Below are 21,535 nucleotides of genomic sequence, written 5' to 3'. Positions count from 1 at the left end.
GTGTAAGAATAGGTAAGGATAGAAACATTGTGGTTAGATTTGGGTTTTAGGGTTATCACAGAACAAATACTGGGAGGCCCAGTATACACATAGGATGGGAATGTGAACCCTTTAGGAGAGAGGAATAATTCCCAGTATGAAACCATGTAGTCTACAGACTGGTTCTCCACCTTCATCATTTGAAAGGATTGCTGAAGTCTTGGCAAAAGGCTAAAGTTGTGACAGTGTGTATATTTCTCCTGTTGTAAGCCTTTGTGGGGGTCTTACATCTGGGACTTTAGGGCCCAGTGTGCCACAGTCCCTGCACCACTTGGGCTAATTGCATGCAAAAGGAATAGTGAACCGAATCTTTTGCTCTACAGTTCAACTTCTGCAAATGGCTGGGCCATTGCTTTCAAGCTGGGCCATTCAGCTTTCAAGCCCAACAGGGTTAGGTGTCCTGATGAGCCAATAATGGCCCAACTGGCTTGGCCTTCACTCCTTGGTCTTGAGACTGAGCTGCTGTATTCTGTTTTGGAGCCCTACATCCTCGCTGCCCTGACACGCCTTTAGGGAAAGCTAATTGTCTCCATCCTCCTTAAAAGAGTGGAAAATATTGTATAGGCTGCACCTTTCATTTCTCCACTGATAGCAGAAACTATTCCCCCTCATCAGCTGTCTGATTACATTTTATTGTCAATCCATGGTATAACAGTTTTAAAAGAGTGTAACGATAACTGTGTGAATTCATGGGGCATAGTGGGAGGAAAGCACCCAAAAGAAGTGTGCCTCTGTTGACCTACAAAATGAATGAATGACAATTTGAGCATAAATAAGTCAGTCTTCTAAGACCATAGCTTTGACATACTTTGGCGCACACAGTTCTTTGGAAGAGCTCTTTTCTTTAGGAGTCAGTTTACAGATAGGGTATCATGTAACTTGACCTGCAATGGAGATTTCTATCCCATCTTTAAACAAGCACAAGAGAGAGTTTTAATTCCCGTTTTGCATAGCTGTACGGTTGCACGTGTTTCGAACCGACACAACATCTGATTCACAGAGACGTCTGGTAGTTGATTTATGGTTTTGCTTACACACAATTCCAAGATTCAAGACACATACAGTATTCTCAGGACTACTAGCCCTAGGAGAAATTTCTGTTGAAGTCTGCACCTGTTCAAGCAGCACATGTCAGCATGAAATACAGTCTAGTTGTATGGTGAAGCATGGGGGGGGGGAGCATAGTAAGTTAACTGCTGTAAAATACAATATTGAATTCTTATGACAGTAAGACTTGGATGTCTAGAGAGCTTAAAATTAACTCCTGATTTAAATGCAGCAGATGCTGCTTTGAAGCCAATTAAATATATTTTAGAAAGTTTCCTAAAAAGTGAGTGCATTGATATACCTCATCTAAAGACTGGTGTGTGTGTTTACAAAATCAGCTAGTTGGCTTTAACAGTTGCCTCCATCAGGAATTATTTCTTAAATCGATGTGCAGGTTAAATTCAGTGGTAATAGGACACTGTAGTTAAATATTTCACTTTTTTAACATATATACTTCTTGCATTTGGTTTTCTTCACAGTATAATCTTTTTCCTTTTTTAAAAATACGCCCCAGCCCTTGGTGGCATTTGCTCAATTGATGTGGCTTTCAATAAAACCAGCACTTTTTCCCCCAGGGGGTACTCAAGAATATGCAACCTTGTTGTTGTTGTTGTTGTTGAAAAGTGTTGCACTTACTGTAACAACTTCATGGTGAGTACTGGCACCTATTTTTCTACATAAAAAAGCAGTGAATCCAACAATCAAATAAAATGCATAAAGCAGCAACATATAGTGGATGCAAGTTCAGCAGCAAAAAATATTCTAAAATGAGGGTCTACCAAATTTGTAAAAAGCTTCTGTCCTGCAGACAAATGCCTGCTGAAAGTTTTAACTGGGTAGTAAACAATTGGAAGGCTGAAGGGGCTCTAGCTACTATTCAATAATCTGGATGAAACCACAGAAATGGCCTCTTGCCCCCAACCAATGGTGCCTCAGCCATGAGCAGGAGGGGGATTGCAGTCAATTACAGTGGTACCTCGGGTTAAGTACTTAATTTGTTCCGGAGGTCCGTTCTTAACCTGAAACTGTTCTTCACCTGAAGTACCACTTTAGCTGATGGGGCCTCCTGCTGCTGCCGCACCACCAGAGCACAATTTCTGTTCTCATCCTGAAGCAAAGTTCTTAACTCAAGGTACTATTTCTGGGTTAGTGGAGTCTGTAACCTGAAGCGTATGTAACCCAAGGTACCACTGTATTCCAAATCTAAGCCATTTAAGGCTTAAAAAGTAATCACCAATTCTGAATTGTGCCCCCAACAGTGCAACTGTTGTGGAACAGGTATGCATGCAGGTCTCACTAGCTGAGCTCAAAGCCTTATCCAGAAAATCACTTGTTAGGCAAGCATTCACATTATGAGTCAAAAATTTCCATTGATACCTCTGGGGAAATTTCCCAGCTACAGAATTTTTGCCCCCAAAGTGATGAAAATACCCATGAAAACCCTTTGAAACATTGCAAAAAGGCCAACAAAGAAAGAACAAATGCCTACCTTATCCTCTGCCCCTTTGCAATGGGAGAGAGAGAAAGAGTTGGCCATAGTGAATATGGAGACCCAGCCATTGAGTGCAGTGGCTGGAACTTATTTCAGCTATTTAAAATGGTCACTTGAGGATTTGGAAATGATTCAATGCCATTTAAACTAGTTTTGAATCTCTGAGCAAAAGTGCAGGTTTCCATTTATTGTTTGTTAGTGGGTGGGGCATGTTTGTCATTGCAGGTTAAAATTTTGAGGGGGTAAATAAACATGTCATGAAAGTCATCCTTGAACATCTTCAAGTTGTGCTATTTCAGAACTTTGCTACGTAGGATAAACTCTTCCTTAAATGAAGAGATCTGCAGGCTGTGTTGCTCTTTGGTAGGTAAAATTCTCAGTTAATTATAAGTCTGAACCCAGGTTAAAAAGGCACATCTAAACAAAAACACAACAGATTTTAACCTATTTACCATTTCATGTGTTTTGGGCAAGCATTTGCAGTGTGGTCATTTCATATGAATTCTCCACAGGGCAACTGCAACAGAGCCACATATCAGTTTCTTCTTATATGTGCACCTGCAAAATGCAACACTGAGTCGTGCTAGTGACATGACAAAATGCAGACTTTTTTCTTAAAGTGTACAAAGTGGGAGTGAGCGGAAGAAACCTCAGCCTTGTCCCCTTACAGTTAGACAAACTGAAATTAACAGAAATCTCTCTTCCTCATGCTCTCAAAAAAGCAAATGAAAACCTTCGCCTTGCAGGGAGAAGTATGGAGATAACAAACGAGACTGGAAAAATGGGAAGGGAGTTTCAGTTCACTGTTAAATTTCATACCAGTTGTGAAGGGGTGTGGATGCATTGAAAGGACACAAGTCACAGTGCTTTTTTCAGGGGGTACTCAAAGGTATGCAGTACCCAGACCTCTTTTTTGTTGTTAAAAAGTGTGGCACTTACTGTTACAATTTCATGGTGAGTAGAGCACCTATTTTGCTAGGGGGGAAAGCAGTGACAGGTCACATTCCCGGAAGGAATACAAAAAAAGATGGTTGGAAGTGATAATCTCCACTAAACTCAGGTGAAATGTTTTAAATCCAAGGGATTGTTTTCTTTCCCTGTCTGATGATGCTCTGTAACTCTGTCCTGCTGATCTATGCTGCCAATTTACCATTCTTCTCCCTAGCCATAACAGAGACTTCCGCTGCGCTAACACTAAACCAAAAATTCTATCTTAATAAGCCAGAACATGCTCTAACAGCATCTGCCCACTGGTGGCCCATTTCCTAATGTTTTGTTCCTTTACACGTTGTTGTTGTTGTTGTTGCTGCTGCTGCTGCTGTTAATTCAATTCATTACCCACCTTTCAACATCCCGTCCCAGGGCAGGTTACAATAATTTAAAATTCAATATTGAAACTATTGAAACAAATGGTGTGGGTGACTGAAATAGTAGATCAGAAACATTTGAACAGGAAAACACTTTCCCTTTAGTTAAGGTGAGAATTGTCTTCTCTGGTTGTACAACTAAGTACCATTGTTAAATGGTGCTGTAACAAAGACAAGCACCGTATGCCATAAAACGGTTATTTTTTTTAACGGGCAAAAAAATTATGTACTTGTAATAATGGGTGAACCTCCCCCCTCCAGGCTGAATTTGGAATGGGCTGACCTAATTGGTCTTATTTATGGAAAATAATTCATTTCATTTTTTTAACACAATACAGACCCTGCCATGACCCACACAATGTGATCTGTAGTGCAGCAGGGCCAAAACACCAAATCCCATTCTGCTGAGCTGTTCTCTGCCACCCTGTTTCCTTCTCCAAAGCCACCCAGGCAGCACTGATAGGGTTGTTTTGCAAAAGGCCTTTTGGTGAAACCTCCATTTCTACCTGCTACCTTGAGCACCAAAACAATAGTGTTGAAAGGCACCAAGGACCATGGGAAATGTAGTTTCCTATCAGTGCACATGAGCTCCTAATGCCCATATTTAGAGGTTCTGGCAAGTTACATTTCCCAGGGCTCCAGATACCTGGGAAGCTGCTGTTTCAGTGTTCAGTATTCTAGGGAGGAATGGAGGCTTTCTGCAAAGGCTCCCTGTTATTGTGCAAAATAGGCTTTGCATAAGGGAAGGGGCTGACTGTGTCAGGGAGTGCTGGTTTTCATGAACTCATATAGCAAATTGTGCTGGTCTAATGTTGTTGTTCCTGCCAACCTAGCGGTTCGAAAGCACGTCAAAGTGCAAGTAGATAAATAGGTACCGCTCCGGCAGGAAGGTAAATGGCATTTCCATGTGCTGCTCTGATTTCGCCAGAAGTGGCTTAGTCATGCTGGCCACATGACCCGGAAAAATTGTCTGCGGACAAACGTCGGCTCCCTTGGCCAGTAAAGCGAGATGAGCGCCACAACCCCAGTCGTTTATGTCTGGACTTAACTGTCAGGGGTCCTTTACCTTTTTTTAAAATGGTGTTGTGGGGTGGAGGCAACTGAGTTGTTACTTGATACTGAGGAGGGGGCAAGGTAGCAGAGAGGCCACCAGTTTAGCCTTCCTGCTGCTGCATTTACACTGTGCTGACTTGCCTTACAGGAGATCAGAGAAGCACCTCTGCCCCATCATGCTATCCACTTCTGGTGTTATGCTTACGTTTTGCCATTCAGCATCTTCACTAGTCATCAAAAAAGGTTCCTCTCTTTTATTGAATCACACCAAGTATCTAACTAAGTAATTTTGTTACGCTTTCTAAGGGTGGAACTAGACACTTGTATTTTCACTGCTTAAATGCTTCTATTTAGTAAGAACAAATCATCTTCTACTGCCAATGTAGCAGAATTCCAGCTATATAGAGAACAGGTTATTTGTAAGTTCTGGCCATGCAATGAGTCTAGCATAGTTTACCTGCACTCTTTCAGAAATGTGTGGAAATGTAGGGTGCTAGCTGATGCTGCCTTTAGCAGAGAGGGAGCCATGGCAGTATGTCTCCTCCTAATGAATTGCGATAATGTTGGAAGTCTAGTCATGCAGGACTTCACAGTTTGGTGGTCATTGTTGATTTGGCCATCATTGCTCTAGTGTCCCAAGAATATCTGTTCTGATTTGGGAAGGAATTTAATAATGGACACCTTCCCACAGGATTACAGGCTTCCAGTGTACCAAATGGTGCAGGCAAAAACTGCCAGTTGCACTCCCAATTACTCAGAAAAGAGCTCCAATGTCCTGTCCAGATTATTCGCATTAGACTTTTCTAAGCACTGACCGTGCACGCAATCATCACCTCCTTCCACCCAATGTTGGCTCCCCAGAGTTTCCAAAATGTAATTTGGTCTTGCAAATCAGTGGGCAGAGTGTGATTTATTAGCAGTACAAGCATAGAATCCCTAATCTCCTCTTGTGGTCTCAACATCCATTTATCTTTCCTCAGCCACAAAAAAAGCACAATATACTTCCCACAAATGCTTGAAACTAACACAACCTGCACTCCCATTAGTAGTACTCTGAGGAGAACGTCAGTGGCAAACAATATCCATCTCCTCTCTCTCTCTTTTGCCTGCAAAAAGCTGAAGTAGCACATGATAACATACCAAATATTAAATATGTTTATTTGCAAACAAAAAGCGACCTCAGCATTTGAGTTATTGTATTGTTTCTTTACCCCTCTCCCATGTTATTTGTTAAGTTAAAGGGCTACATGTGAGTACAGGTGCATATGGATAAGTCTCTCTCATATATACTATACAGTGGTGCCCTGCAAGACGAACGCCTCGCAAGACAGAAAACCCGCTAGACGAAAGGGTTTTCCATTTTGGAGGCGCTTCGCAAAACGAATTTCCCTATGGGCTTGCTTCGCAAGACGAAAATGTCTTGCGAGTTCCTGCGGGGTTTATTCCCTTTTTTCCCCCTTTTCCTAAGCCCTAAGCCGCTTATCAGCTGATCCGCTGATAAGCCGCTTATCAGCTGATCCGCTAAAAGCCGCTAAACCGCTAATAGCGCTAATCCACTAAGCTGTCAATGGGCTTGCTTCGCAAGACGAAAAAACCGCTATACGAAGAGCCTAACGGAACGGATTAATTTCGTCTTGCAAGGCACCACTGTACCTCAGTGCCAGATGAGAGAATCTGGTTCAAACAAAGAGTGAAATTACACAACCTTATTCTTGTCAAGTGGGGGGGGGGGTAGTGTCACACATAACAGTTTTCAGCTTTCTTAAGTATGTGGCTGCATAATTTGCTTTCACCATACCATGTGCTGTTTTCTAGATCTGGATTAAACACTCAAAATACAATCCTCACCCCTCCCCCGCTTGCAGTATTTGATTGGACTTGACTTGACTTGACTTGAAGTCCAATCAAACAAAGAATTTCATTGAAATTCTTGCTTAGTTTAGAGTTAATTTTTCTGTGTCACATACACATATATACATACTGTGCATATTTATGTGTGTGTATTATATACATGCAGTTTGCATATGTGTGTGTCTTTCTATATCATATTTATTATATAGGATTCATTACATCATTGTTATACCCTGTCCTTCCTCCAAACAGCAACTAATATCTTAAAAGTTTACATAACAATAATATTAAAAACATAAGATAACAACAAAACCAAAAAAAGTATTTATCAACCAACTTCGTCTAAGTCCCTAAAACCTGGGCAAAAGTTTTTATAATTCGCCTGAATATTCCTAATATGAGGGCATCAACCAAAACTCACCTGGCAGGGATTTTCATATGTGACATGTGTGTCTGTCTGGTTGGCAGTCCTCAAAGCTGGCATCCAAAGCTGTGGTGAAATAGATAATTTAATTCCAGGTAAGGTATTACAATTATCCTTGATTAATTATGCTCCTATTTTAAATATTCAGTGTTTTGGGGAGTTGTTTTTTTAATATAACAACAACTTATGCTCTTGGCTCTTGGGCAGTCAGTTAGCTCAGGAACATCCTGTACCATCTGTATTTGGCTAAGGCAAGGGATAAGTCTTTACTCCCCCTCAGTCCAGATAAGCTCCATTAGTTCAGTTGCAGAGTCAGGTTTACCACTTGACTGAAGAAGGCACTGATTTTTCTTTTTATGGTGCATCTGTCTTCATCCCAAGTGCAACTTCTTAAATATATGTAATGGCCTGTCCTTTCTGAGTTCCCAAAGCCCAAAATAATTTGGAGTTGAGTTTTGGTAGGAGCAGGGTTGGACTCCCATAAACTCCAACCACCGCAGCCAGGGGTAATAGGAGGGCCGCAGGTTCTCCAAATCTGGGCTAGAGCTGTGCTGCAATGTTAGCAATACAATCACCTTCCTGAAGCCAAAAAACAAGAAGAGAATACTGGCAGGCAACCCTCAGACCAAATCATATACAAATACAGGTGTGTGTATTTAACCCCACTGTTAAAATTGGGTTTACAGTCTGGGTGGCCCTGTGCATAAGCAAAAACCACATATTTGGAAAGCACCCTCTAAAAAGGATCTAAATGCTTATCCCCCCCCCCCCCCGCTCTCCAGTGTTCTCTCCCACTCTATCTCCAGTTCAGACCAAAATAGAGTTGAAGCTCTGGGGTCTGCTGGAGGTTGGAAGATGCTCCTCATGCATCAGCTGATGGGTGGGAAGGCTGAGCAGCCTAAACAAAGCCCTGCTGTGCCTCCTGTCTCTTTGGGGCTTCCTCCTCCCTCACTGACATACCCTTTGGGCTCCAGAGAGGGTCTCCTTGTGAGCCACAAGGACACTCTAGCTCTCTCCTGCCCTTTCTTGGTGTGGTTCTATTTACTTCCCAGCGCCATGCGCATATGTGGTTGCGTGCAAATGTGGGGATACCTGTATGGGATGGGAATGGGAAAATGATAAAACTATGATTCCCGAGTGCACTCCTTCCCCAACCCTGACATTAACCTGGAGCGGTCAGGTGTGTCCACTTCGTGGAATCATAGAATTGTCGAGTTGGAAGGGTCATCCAACCCCTTACACCACAAGGGAGATAGTGAAAGATACAGGAAATTGAATGCAGATTTCCAAAAAATAGCAAGGAGAGACAAGAAGGCCTTCTTAAATGAGCAGTGCAAAGAAATAGAGGAAAACAACAGAATGGGAAGAACCAGAGATCTGTTCAAGAAAATTAGAGATATGAAAGGGACATTTCGTACAAAGATTACCATAATAAAGGACAAAAGTGGTAAGGACCTAACAGAAGCAGAAGACATCAAGAAGAGGTGGCAAGAATACACAGAGGAATTATACCAGAAAGATATGGATGGCTCGTAAACCCCAGGTAGTGTGGTTGCTGACCTTGAGCCAGACATCCTGGAGTGAAGTCAAATGGGCCTTAGAAAGCACTGCAAATAACAAGGCCAGTGGAAGTGATGGTATTCCAGCTGAACTACTTAAAATTTTAAAAGATGATGCTGTTAAGGTGCTACACTCAATATGCCAGCAAGTTTGGAAAACTCAGCAGTGGCCAGAGGATTGGAGAAGATCAGTCTACATACCAATCCCAAAGAAGGGCAGTGCCAAAGAATGCTCCAACTACCGCACAATTGCACTCCTTTCACACGCTAGCAAGGTTATGCTTAAAATTCTACAAGGAAGGCTCAAGCAGTATATGGACCGAGAACTCCCAGAAGTGCAAGCTGGATTTAGAAGAGGCAGAGGAACCAGAGACCAAATTGTAAACATGAGAGTTCCAGAAAGACAAATACTTTTGCTTCATTGACTATGCAAAAGCCTTTGACTGTGTCGACCACAGCAAACTATGGCAAGTTCTTAAAGAAATGGGAGTGCCTGATCACCTCATCTGTCTCCTGAGAAAGCCACTCCCGAATTTAGGGGGGGATGTTGCGGGCTCACGACCCCGCCCACACTCTCGCGGGGCTGGCTCCAGCCCCGCAGGATCAGGGGATTCCCATTACTATTCATCTCCTGCAGCATCAGCCAATCGGCTGGCGGCAGGGGCGGGCCGAGCTAGGGGCACTTAAGGTCGGGGCAGCCCCTGGCTCGCCCCTTTCCCTCCTCTACAGCAGCTGCAGTCTCCTGAGAAATCTCTATGTGGGACAAGAAGCTACAGTTAGAACTGGATATGGAACAACTGATTGGTTCAAAATTGGGAAAGGAGTATGGCAAGGCTGTATACTGTCTCCCTGCTTATTTAACTTATATGCAGAATTCATCATGCGAAAGGCTGGGCTGGATGAATCCCAAGCCGGAATTAAGATTGTCGGAAGAAATATCAACAACCTTAGATATGCAGATGACACAACCTTGATGGCAGAAAGTGAGGAGGAATGAAAGAACCTTTTAATGAGGGTGAAAGAGGAGAGCGCAAAATATGGTCTGAAGCTCAACATCAAAAAAAAATGAAGATCATAGCCACTGGGCCCATCACCTCCTGGCAAATAGAAGGGGAAGAAATGGAGGCAGTGAGAGATTTTACATTCTTGGGCTCCATGATCACTGCAGATGGTGACAGCAGTCACGAAATTAAAAGACGCCTGCTCCTTGGGAGAAAGGCGATGGCAAACCAAGACAGCATCTTAAAAAGCAGAGACATCACCTTGCCAACAAAGGTCCGTATAGTTAAAACCATGGTTTTCCCAGTAGTGATGTATGGAAGTGAGAGCTGGACCATAAAGAAGGCTGATCGCCGAAGAATTGATGCTTTTGAATTATGGTGCTGGAGGAGACTCTTGAGAGTCCCATGGACTGCAAGAAGATCAAATGCATCCATTCTTAAAGAAATTAGCCCTGAGTGCTCACTGGAAGGACAGATCGTGAAGCTGAGGTTCCAATACTTTGGCCACCTCATGAGAAGAGAAGACTCCTTGGAAAAGACCCTGATGTTGGGAAAGATTGAGGGCACAAGGAGAAGGGGACGACAGAGGATGAGATGGTTGGACACTGTTCTCGAAGCTACCAGCATGAGTCTGACCAAACTGTGGGAGACAGTGGAAGACAGAAGTGCCTGGCGTGCTCTGGTCCATGGGGTCACGAAGAGTCGGACACGACTAAATGACTAAACAACAACAACATGTTTACCACTTAAGCTAAGATCATGCCTCACTGAATTCCTCCTGCATTCCCGTGTTGTGCATGATCCTGTAGGTCCTGAGGAAGTGTGGAGGGTGGGAAACCATGTGAGGGTGTTTTCTTCAGCTTTCCACTGGCTATGCTTGCTGATGAGAGGTCTTATTAGGGCTCATTGAGATCTAGTAAGGAAAGTGGCAACTTCCCATCCACCAAGAAGTTTTGAAGCGCAGCAAAAAAATTCAGGGGAGAATGTTTTTCGAGAACTACGGGGTGGGACAGGAACAGCCTCAGGTTTGGCACTGATGCATTTTCTGCTGTTTCAACACCCTAAACTGTCACTTGGAATATATCAATGATACTGTGATACTGTTATCACTTGCTCTTCTTACTGCGATTTGTGCTATGATTCCTTTTGCTGCTTCATAAGTTTCTCAAGACAGGAGCGTCTTTATGATGTGTCATCTGCAAGGCTTCACGTTGTCCATGTGTAATAACAAAACATAATTCAGTACTTGGATCTTCACAACAGCCCTCATAATAGGGAGCAAATGCATTCTGTAGCAATTGCCTTCCTTTGACAACTGTGTCATCCCTTAGTGAAGATTGGTATGTAGAGTTAATTCACTGCTGTTTCCTAATCCACTAATTAGAATAGATGTGACAGGTTCTCCTGCCTCTGTACTTTAAGGAATCCCTACAGCCTGATCTCTTCCAATCTGATTTTGCTTAAGCTCATTTTCCAGGTTGCCAGTTCAATTTCTAACAGACAGGCAGTGTGTGATATTTCTAGTTAAAAGAATGCTGTTTCTCTCCTGGTCCTAATTGTAAAGGCTTCCATTTTGTGTTTAATTCTCTGGATGATGCATTGAGACTTTTCCCCTGATTCATTATCTCTGATACTTGCAAACTGATACTTCCCTTTTTTTTTTAAACTTCCCTTTTTTACAAGGTTTAACTTGGCTGGCCCACATCCATCCATTAGAAATGCACAAGTAACACTGAACTTTCCTTAGCAGAATTGTTGGGCTATTTGTAGAAAAAGGAGCAGTTTTACTAGTGGAATTTATTGGTTTCTAAAGAATAAATCCAGCAGAGCCATTTAGTTAATAGCAAAATTATGTTTATGAGAGACTATAAGCAGTGCCTTTCTGGATGAGACAGAGGTCTAACTCAGCCAGTATTCTGATTTCTTAGCAGCCATCCAGATGCTTCAAGATGCTGTTGAGTCAGCCATGAAGCAAAGTAATTCCTGGCTGTCTAGTTCTGAGGCCTGTAAGTTAAGAATGCATTCTTATAATGACCCAAGGCCAAAGAGAGGGTTTGCCTATTGCAGTGATCTCATAGCAGAACTGCTGCAGGGGCAGAGAACCTCTGGCCCTCTAGATGTTGTTTGACTACAACTCCCATCAGTCTGCATGGCCCAGGTCAGGGGTGATGGGTGCTGAAAAACATCTGGAGGGTCACAGGTTCCCTGTGCCTGCTTTTGAAATTGCTCTCCCTGGAGTTTCTGAGGCTAATTTGTTCCCATTAAGACTGGTATCTCCCAGTGTAGCATTTCACCATAAATATGAATGGCAGCCTTTAGGTTATATGTGAGAATGTAAAATATACAGCAGTTAAACTGACCATACATAGGGAAGCAGCAAGTTTTATCTCCCCACATCTGCAAACAGCAGCTGTTTGGATTTGCCTCATCCATCTTAATGGGAATGATTAAAAATGAGCCCACTCTTTTCTGCATAGTCAAAACTGGGGCGCACGTCTTCCAAGACATGCTGCTGGGAGAGCCACACGGCCTGCATCTCAACTCTCACCCAAAATGGCCACTGAGATCTCATGAGAAAAAATGGGATGTCCTGCCTTGTATTCCGTTTCTTAGTTACACTTGAGTGTGATGCTATAAATTCTAGGCTATAGGGCAACCCCCAGGACTCACTTTTAATACAAAGTCTGCCCATCTTCACACTGCCTAGGTTTTAAGATAGTGAACGGTTTGCTTGGGAAGAGATGTTCTGTTTCTCTGATCCGTTCTGCTGTGTGGCAGAGAGCTGATTGCATCACATTCTTTGTCTCTTTTATTTATTTACAGCATTTTAAAAATACAATGCATGTAAAGAGAATTGACCTTGTAGAATTAAGGAGCAATTGTTTGGCAGCACGTCCAGGTGTCTCATTAAACAATAGGCTTCTGTTTGGTTTATATGCTGATTTGCCCTGTATGTGTTATTAACTGTTAAATAACATTGCTACTGAAGGAGCATTTTACAGATGTGAGCAAAGGTATCCCAGGCTCTCTGAGAAGCTTCTGATGCAACTTCAACATACCTCTCTAGCTCAAATTAAAATCCAAGCTAGAGAATAACTTCTGGCTCTCCCAGCCAGCCAGCCAGCCAGCCACCCCAATCCCCGAAACATCCTCTTCCATTCCCTCTCCATTTACTGGGTGGCAGAACAGGTGTGCCCCAGCCATGAAAAGAAAGAAAGGACCAAGTTCAGATCCCACTTTTCTTTCTAGAGTATGGGTGGCCCTTGGAATTTCCCAGGACCTACTGGCACTGCAGTAGCAAGACACGCTTCTGAACTTGGAGTAGCACAGAAAATAAACAAAAGTACCGGTATTTCTGAAATTATGGGAAACAGCTCAGTTTCATTCTTCATCAATCTGGTTTGGGGTGGGGATGATCTTGCCCAACACAGTCTTTCTCTCTTTTTAAAAAAGCACATTTCATTTCTTCAAAAACGCATGGGCCTATTTCAGTGGTTCAGTATGCTGTAGTGGTTAGAGTTCTGGACTAGGACCTGGGAGACCAGGGTTCAAATCCCCACTCAGCCACGGAGCTCACTAAGTGACCTTGGGCCAGTCAGTTTATCAGTGTAAATGACTTCATATGGTTGTTGTGAGGATGGAATGAGGAGGGAGAGATTCACACCTATCGCCCTGAGCCCTCTTTGGAGGAAAGGTGAGCCATAAATGTAATAATAATACAAGTAAATTAAATACATTGAAATATTTGTTTGCCATTCAAGTTTGTAAGGAGCACTCAAACTTCAGCTTTCCACCTTGGGTATCATGGCAAACTGAATTGGCCAAATAGGTAGTACTGCAGTAAGCTGAGCTTGTAAGGAGAAGAAAGTGACTGGGGAGGGGGGGGAGTAAGTGGCAACAAACATGTGGCTCATTCAGAAATATGACGTCTGAAGTAGGACATCAGTCTCTCAAAGTCCTGTCAGCCGTATTCTCTCCATATTGCAGATGAGGATGTGAAAAGTAGATAGAACAGTGACTCGCATAAGGCCATTTGATAGGGTTTGTGATGGAAGTGAAATTTGAATCTGCAAGGATCACATCTCTCAGACTTGGTATATACTGCTCAGGCTGTAAATAGCAGCATAATGTTAGAATCGGGGCATAATCTGAGGATAAAGTTGCTCCTTGAATACAGAACACATTATCTTAGCATACTACAAAATTAATTGTTGACTGTGGGTTAACTGAGGAAACCAGAAGCATATGTGGTGATATATGTGAAGCTATGCTCAAATGAAGACATTTGACGGGATCTGTGCATGTTCCTGTCCAGAATTAATCAGTTGCAGCTAAATTGGTGTTAGCTGTAATTGTTTTGGAATTAATCAAAATGGTGTATTAATGATTAACCAGTGCCACTGAGGTAGGACCAAAATATTTCACCCCTTTCTGTCGACTACCTATTGCAGATAGAAGTTTATACATATGGAAGTTTGCAAAGCACACACAGCATACACCAGGTGGTGCAGGTAAGATTAACTACATTCAAGGGTCTACTAAAATATATCCTGTGAAAATATTGAGCCAAGTAATGGGATCTTGTCTAGCCTATACAGCAAAGATTCCTTAGAAAGATATGTGTGAAGAATGCCCCAAGTTTGATAGGCCTTTCAACATAAAGATGCAACCGTATAGATATACTCATCAGTAGTCCCACTGACTTCATTGAGCTTTATATGTTCCTTATGGACTGTTTTCAGATGACTTGCATGCTTCCACATGCATGAAGATTCCACCTACTATATTCAGCACCTAGCCAGAAGAGAAATTGTTTTGAACTAAGGTTCTGCATTATGATAGTTCCTTATACATATTATAAGCCCACTGATAACAATGGTCCTGCCTGGCTTTGGACTGGAGACATTACAGCCTCAGGTTAGCTGACAGTAAAACTGCATAAAATTGCATATCTGTGGATACATACCAATTAAAAATATATATAAAGCTTTGGGCTTTTAAAGGCTAGAGAACACAGAATGTTTGTTGACTTTCCCCCAGTAGAACTACAGATCTTCCTAGTGTTCCTATTTTCCAGGGACATCCCTGATTTAGCGAAGCCATCCCAGTTTCTGATTTGATCCCACTTTTCCTTAGGATGTCCCTATTTTCATTGGAGAAATGTTGGAGGGTATGGAGTTATCCGACCCCTGAGCCATTGGAAGCCAATCTTGTATAAAAGGTAAAGGTAAAGGTACCCCTGCCCGTACGGGCCAGTCTTGACAGACTCTGGGGTTGTGCGCCCATCTCACTTAAGAGGCCAGGGGCCAGCGCTGTCCGGAGACACTTCCGGGTCACGTGGCCAGCGTGACATCGCTGCTCTGGCGAGCCAGAGCCGCACACGGAAACGCCGTTTACCTTCCCGTTGGTAAGCGGTCCCTATTTATCTACTTGCACCCGGAGGTGCTTTCGAACTGCTAGGTTGTCAGGCGCTGGGACCGAGCAGCGGGAGCGCACCCCGCCGCAGGGATTCGAACCGCCGACCTTTCGATCGGCAAGTCCTAGGCGCTGAGGCTTTAACCCACAGCGCCAGTATAGGGAAGTCTTTTTTTTAATGCTTAATGTTTTATTATGTTTTTATATGTGTTGGAAGCTGCCCAGACTGGCTGGGGCAACTCAGTAGGTTGTGTGGAGTATAAATAGTAAAATTATCATTATGGAATGGGACATCACTATTTTAATAGAGAACTATTGGAGGGTATGGAATTTTCTTAATTTTGCAGTGGTGTGGTCACTGACGTAACAGCTGAATATACATTAAGAAGAGATAACACATCTTTCCTTTATCAGGAAAGAGTATTGCTTTTGAGTGATGAGTTCCTCTAGTTTAGATGATAAATTACAACACTTTACGTTGACACGAAGAAAGCATTCATTTGAATTTCATTCCGTCTAATTTACAAGAAGAAGTAAAGTCCTATTGCCACGTTGTTTGCCTGTGCTCTGGAAGGCCAAATTTTGTGTTGTCCCATTTCTCCCCAAAAGCAGTAACTCTGCTCATGAAGAATGCCTCCATATATATCAGTGGCATTGTTAACCAAATGGTAGCATGTAGAACTTAACGATAGAAATGTACTGCTGCTCCCTGTGAGAGGGAGGCGTTCCAGATATGCTTGAAGCATTTGTCGTTGAGGGTGAAGCCTTTTCTTTCTTTCTTTTTTAAATAATTTTTATTAACTGGCCAATCAAATCAAATCACATAAATTCCGAATTACAAAGCCGAATTTTAAATTTTGTTGAGGGGACCCATATTTCAAGATCCGAAGGGGGATTCTGATCATCTTCTTGCTACTGCGTTAATGTCCAAATCAGTCCAAACAAAGTTCATAATTCTATCCAGTCTTATCTTGCTGTTTCCACATCACCTCTTGGTCATATATTTTCTCTTTTTTCTTTATGATCTCTTCTGATAGTCTCCTTAAGCCGATAAACACCAATAATAATCCTGTGTGAATTTTTCCGTTCTTCCAATCCTCAAATCGAGATGGTTTCCATATATCATCGCCTTCATAGATAACAGCGCTCTTTCCATCATTAATTACAGAACTGTCGTTCTTAAGTCCCACTGAGGAGTTTCACCCACAATATAAAAACAGCTCTATTTCTCTATTTCTCCTCTCAGACTTAAGTCCTCCGACAGAACTTCCCAATATGGCGATGGCACTTTTAACTGCGTCATTCCAAAGCCCTTATACATTCCACGCTCTTCTCAAAACATGCTTTGGTTCGAAAGTTTATCTCCACACAGCCTTAAATCCACAGCTTAAGTCCTTAAAACGACATTTCTGACTTGGAGGGGGGGGGTTCTTGTTTAATCACATATAAGAAAGAAAGGTTTTTTCCCCCTCCCCCATCAGTCCCTTTGCCATACCGAGTCTTGGCGTATCTTCTCGTGATTTATACTTGCTCCTTCAACTCGTCTTGTTTTATCAGAGATCTCTTCTGTTGGTAGTCTTTACTCCCCCTTCTTCCTTGAAATATGTGCATTCGTTTCATCCAAATTGTTTCTTTTGAAGTTCTTGCAGCTAGTGGCGCGGATCAGAGACGGCGTCCAGGAGCGCCAAAATCCCACAGGAGGGCATTGTGCCTAGTGCCCCCATCCCCACAAATTTGGGGATGGTATAGGGCACAGCAGGCAAGGGAAGTCCCACCCCACAATCCTGGGGGGGTAGGGAGGCTATTTACTCCCATAACAGCCTCCAAATTACCTCGTGTGGGTCGGAGAGATGTTATTGTCAGCCATCTTCTGATGCACCCCCTAGTGGCCCCTCGAGGTGAAGCCTTTTCAGGGCTATCAGTGGGATATGTGGCCTCAGCATTCAAAATGTCTCATGCCACCTTGGGGCTGTTTGATTTACAGGAAACTGTTGGGTGGGGGGCTACCTGGACTGCGAGAATGATTTTAAGCACGATTCCCTCTGCTCAGTGTGAATAATGTAATGTGCAGTTTGGCCCTAAGCGGGTTGTGGCTAGGGCACATGTGCACGCATAAACAACATAAAGCCGCCCCTCAATTGTAAAATAGCCGCAGAGATTTAGAAGGGATGGGTACCAGAAAAATGAGGACAGTGTGGATGTATGAGTTTGTAGCCCAGCAGAGCTTGATTTCTAAAATTCACCCTGAACACACTTGGATGTCTACCCCTCTGAAATTTGACAGCCTAGGTGATTTCTTTTCATTGGCAGCACACACTGCAGCACACAGAACATTTTGTAGTTCTGAATGGCTCGTATATAATCCTTGTCACCTCGCACCTATCTTTTCTTCTCTCCTTTGTCTTTTTTGGGTCACTAGCAGCACTAGCCAGTCATCTCTTTCTTTGATCCATCTTTCTGAATTGCCTCTAAGACAGACCTGGGATCCACCAGGGGACTAAATGATACATGGCATTGTTAGCCTGGCGCTGCCTTCAGGGTTTATAATAAAAGCTCATTTTTAGGTGTCCCATGCCACGTTTATGGCCTGAACATGGTTGCTTGCAGTTAGATGACTTTTTTAGACTTCCTGATTTCACATTTAAGATCCAAATGTGCAAATACTCACTTAACACAATATTACCAGGCATTCTACACAGCCCTGATCCTCTACCTGGACTTTGACATTCCTTTTCAGAGGGAACAATGGATGCTTTTCTGCAAGATGGCAAAATGATCTCCCTTTTACTCCGAGGCCTAGTTCTCACAAATAGTAGACAAGGCAACTGACCTGTTTTCTGAACTGTTCTACTTAGATGAGGGAATTTATTTATTGATTGGTATGTTTTCCCATGCGGGACGCAGGTGGCGCTGTGGGTTAAAGCCTCAGCACCTAGGGCTTGCCGATCGAAAGGTCGGCGGTTCAAATCCCTGCGGCGGGGTGCGCTCCCGTTGCTCGGTCCCAGCGCCTGCCAACCTAGCAGTTCGAAAGCACCTCCGGGTGCAAGTAGATAAATAGGGACCGCTTACCAGCGGGAAGGTAAACGGCGTTTCCGTGTGCGGCTCTGGCTCGCCAGAGCAGCGATGTCACGCTGGCCACGTGACCCGGAAGTGTCTCCGGACAGCGCTGGCCCCTGGCCTCTTAAGTGAGATGGGCGCACAACCCCAGAGTCTGTCAAGACTGGCCCGTACGGGCAGGGGTACCTTTACCTTTACTATGTTTTCCCTGCACATAGAAAACTGATATGTCAAGACAGATGGCTTCACTAGAATCCTTCCTGGTATCTACTTTTCTGTGTGCAAGGATTTTATATAGAGAGAGGAGCATTTGATCTTGTGAGCTATCATTTGCAGTCTGAAGTAATGCATTTGGTTGGCTGCCTTATTGTTCATTGTGCCTTAGTTATGGTAACAAAAGTCCAGATTCCTTGAATATGTCCTTTGAAACAAATCGTCCTTCCCATTGCTAAGTAGAATAAGCTTTTGTGATTTCCCGACATCTGCTCCTTTTCTTATCACCCACAGCTTTGAGTGTGAAGCCAAATAAGTGGATGCAGAAGGTACTTAATAGAGCATTCAGCATTCCCTCCTAATAGGGAAAACCTCTGTTGTGCTTGTCTGGATGAGAGACAGAGGACAGGAGAAAGGGAGCCAGAGTGCTAAACTATAGGTGGGGTACCTGTGGACCAAACTTGCACCCATCCTCTACTCAAGCTGAGGAGGAGAGAGATGGCAGCATAATCAGTTGGGCAGCCTTCTGTCTAAGGAAGGATGCCTTTGAAAGTGGGGATCAGTCCACCTGTTAGCAACCTAATCTGCAACTTCAAAGCTTCCCACAGCTTAGCACCTTCCCATCTGAGAAGAGAAATGAAAGTGTTCATTGGGCCTGCTGCCAGCTAACCTGATCTCAGCTATCAAAGCTGTCCCTACAGAAAAGATCTATTGGGGTCCCCTGACTGTTACCCCACCCTCAGACATGTATTCAAGGAAATTACAGGAGTGAAAACATGTTATAGATAACTGCTTTGGTAAATGGTTCCCATGGCATCTGTGGATACCCACCAATATTTTTTTCTCAGGGGAAAATAGTTATTATTGGTCTTTAATTCAGTGCTTCCATGCAATTTAATATATCACGCAAGGGGGAGAAGACGTTTGCATATTTGGGAAAAAGATATTAAGAAATGAAGGTTGTCATGGAAGGCTCAGAGGACACCAGTCTGAAAGCTAGAAAATAACTTTATTATTTTTCTTAAACAAGAATGTATCAGGATGTTATGGAAGTTGGGTCCCAGACCAACTCTCTGCCAAGTGGTAGCAAGATTCCAGGGGGCTCCTGGCACTCACCCAAAGGAATCTGTGCTCCTTTGGAGAATGGAGACATAGCAGAGACTCTCATAGCTTTAAGAAATATGTTTTATTCATATATTTACACCTTCAGTCTGCATAGAGGGAGTCTGAATCTTACAGCAGTGCAGCACTGGAGTTAAAGGCATCTCTCCCAGCCTTCAGCCAGCCTGCTCAAGATGGATCACAGTCTTTTCCCCCTCTCCCTCTTCTCAGCACACCTTGCTCTAAACACTCTTTTTCCCCTGTCACTTGAAATGCACACCCCTCCACCATGGCAACCTCTATCTGCCCAGGCCCAAGATTCTTCCTAAATGGGCCATCAATCCTTTTTGTCATGTTAATGCCTCTATCCAACGTGAGGCACTGGCTTAGAAAGGAATCTTAGCCTGTACTTTTTTCCACTGGCCTGCAATCTTCCCTTCAATATTGCAAATAATCAAAATCTTACCATATATTAATTTGTAGGGTTTAGCCCTCCACCCCCAATAGATAACAAGGAAACTCCTTGACACCATCCAGTTATAGCTAAGTCCATTGCCACCAGGTGACTAAGCTATATGATGGATGCTATCCAAACAGGTGATTTAGGAATAGCCAAGTACATCCAGAAGTTCTGTGGTTGCCTTAAAAAGCTCTGCGTTTCTTACTGCTCTGGAAAATTAGCTTCAGGTAGTTAAACTATACAGTCATAGCCTACCAGTGTCATTCAGCCAAGAAGTCATTCATATAACCAAGGGCAAAAGTCTGGCTTTGAACTTGTCCCTAACAAAATTATATTTCTATTCACGATTACATCATATGATAGGGATGGGGAGCCTGTGACCCTCCATATGATGAGGCAGTTACATCATAAATAACCATTGGCCTTGCTGGTTGAGATTGATGGGAGTTTCAGTTCAAGAACATCTGAAGGGTCACCGCTTCCCCATTCCTGGTACGTTGTTTTCTCAGTAGCGCTACGGAAATGGTGGTTGCAGAGAAAAGCAGGTGTGCTTAAGGCCCACTGACAATTCACAGCACTTACAATCCAATCCTAAAAGTGTGCAACTTCAACAGGATTTCTTTGTTTTATCGCAGACTTAAACACAAAATTAAAACCTGTTTTCTATTGATTAAGCAGGCCTCATAATTTGTAGACCACACCCAATAACACAGCCTTCACAAACCTGATGCCATCCAAAAGTTTCAAGTTGCAGCTTCCATCAGCCCCAGCCACCAGAGCTGAGGCTGATGAGAGTTGTAGTCCAAAACTTGAAGGACACTATGTTGGCAAACACTGCAGTGATGGATGGGATCCGGAGATGACTTCTATGGGTGGCCTTTCCATGTGTGCAAGACAACCTCACTGATTTCCACTGATTTTCTCATTCCACTGCAGCCCCCTTAGTCCCTCTGGAGTGGTTTTTTGGGTGGTATGGGGAGCTGGGGTGGGGGGAGGAAAGCCCTCTTCAGCAAGCAGAATTCTACTTGTATAGCTGCAGATCAAAAACTATATTATTTACCATTTGCTTTGAAGCAGAGCTGTGAAGATCCCAAATGCCTGATTATTCAGAAAACTAAACAATTTGATTGCTGACTCTTAAGCATTTCAATTCACTCCTAGGATTTTTAAATGTGTTTCTGCTTATGACAGTATGCAGAAAGGAGTTGCTTGTTTTAGCTGTCTTCTGCAGTAGGCAGTCATGAAGTAGGTCAGTTTTACTGGACTTGAGGACTAGATTTTGGCATTCACATGTCTCCAATTTTATTTTCCATTTGCTTTTAACTGTTAGTGGGAATAGTTATAACACCCTTTCAGTAAGTAGTCTGTTGCCCACAACAGTCCAGCCGACCCTTCTTTATTTATTAGAGAATATTTACCAGCACCCCTCTGATGTATACACCATTCAAGATGACTT

General features: G+C 43.1%; 1 protein-coding gene and 1 long non-coding RNA gene across 36 annotated transcripts in view; one reads left to right on the top strand and one right to left on the bottom strand.

Moving 5' to 3' along the window:
* The window catches only part of SORBS2 (sorbin and SH3 domain containing 2), a gene marked incomplete at its 3' end in the record, with an annotated part of 187,956 nt that overhangs the window by 8,059 nt on the left and 158,362 nt on the right, over positions 1 to 21,535 (top strand). The window lies entirely within an intron of this gene.
* LOC307223845 lies at positions 1,698 to 7,463 on the bottom strand. Its single transcript, XR_013842297.1, has 3 exons — positions 7,271 to 7,463; positions 5,456 to 5,648; positions 1,698 to 1,759 (listed from the first exon to the last, which is right to left on the bottom strand). It is a non-coding gene; the product is annotated as an uncharacterized lncRNA (long non-coding RNA).

Source organism: Podarcis cretensis (assembly GCF_951804945.1).
Source record: "Podarcis cretensis genome assembly, chromosome: 9".
In the NCBI taxonomy this organism is placed as follows: Eukaryota; Metazoa; Chordata; class Lepidosauria; order Squamata; family Lacertidae; genus Podarcis; species Podarcis cretensis.
The sequence above is the reverse complement of the archived record's forward strand: the minus strand, read 5'-3'. Positions and strand labels throughout refer to the sequence as shown.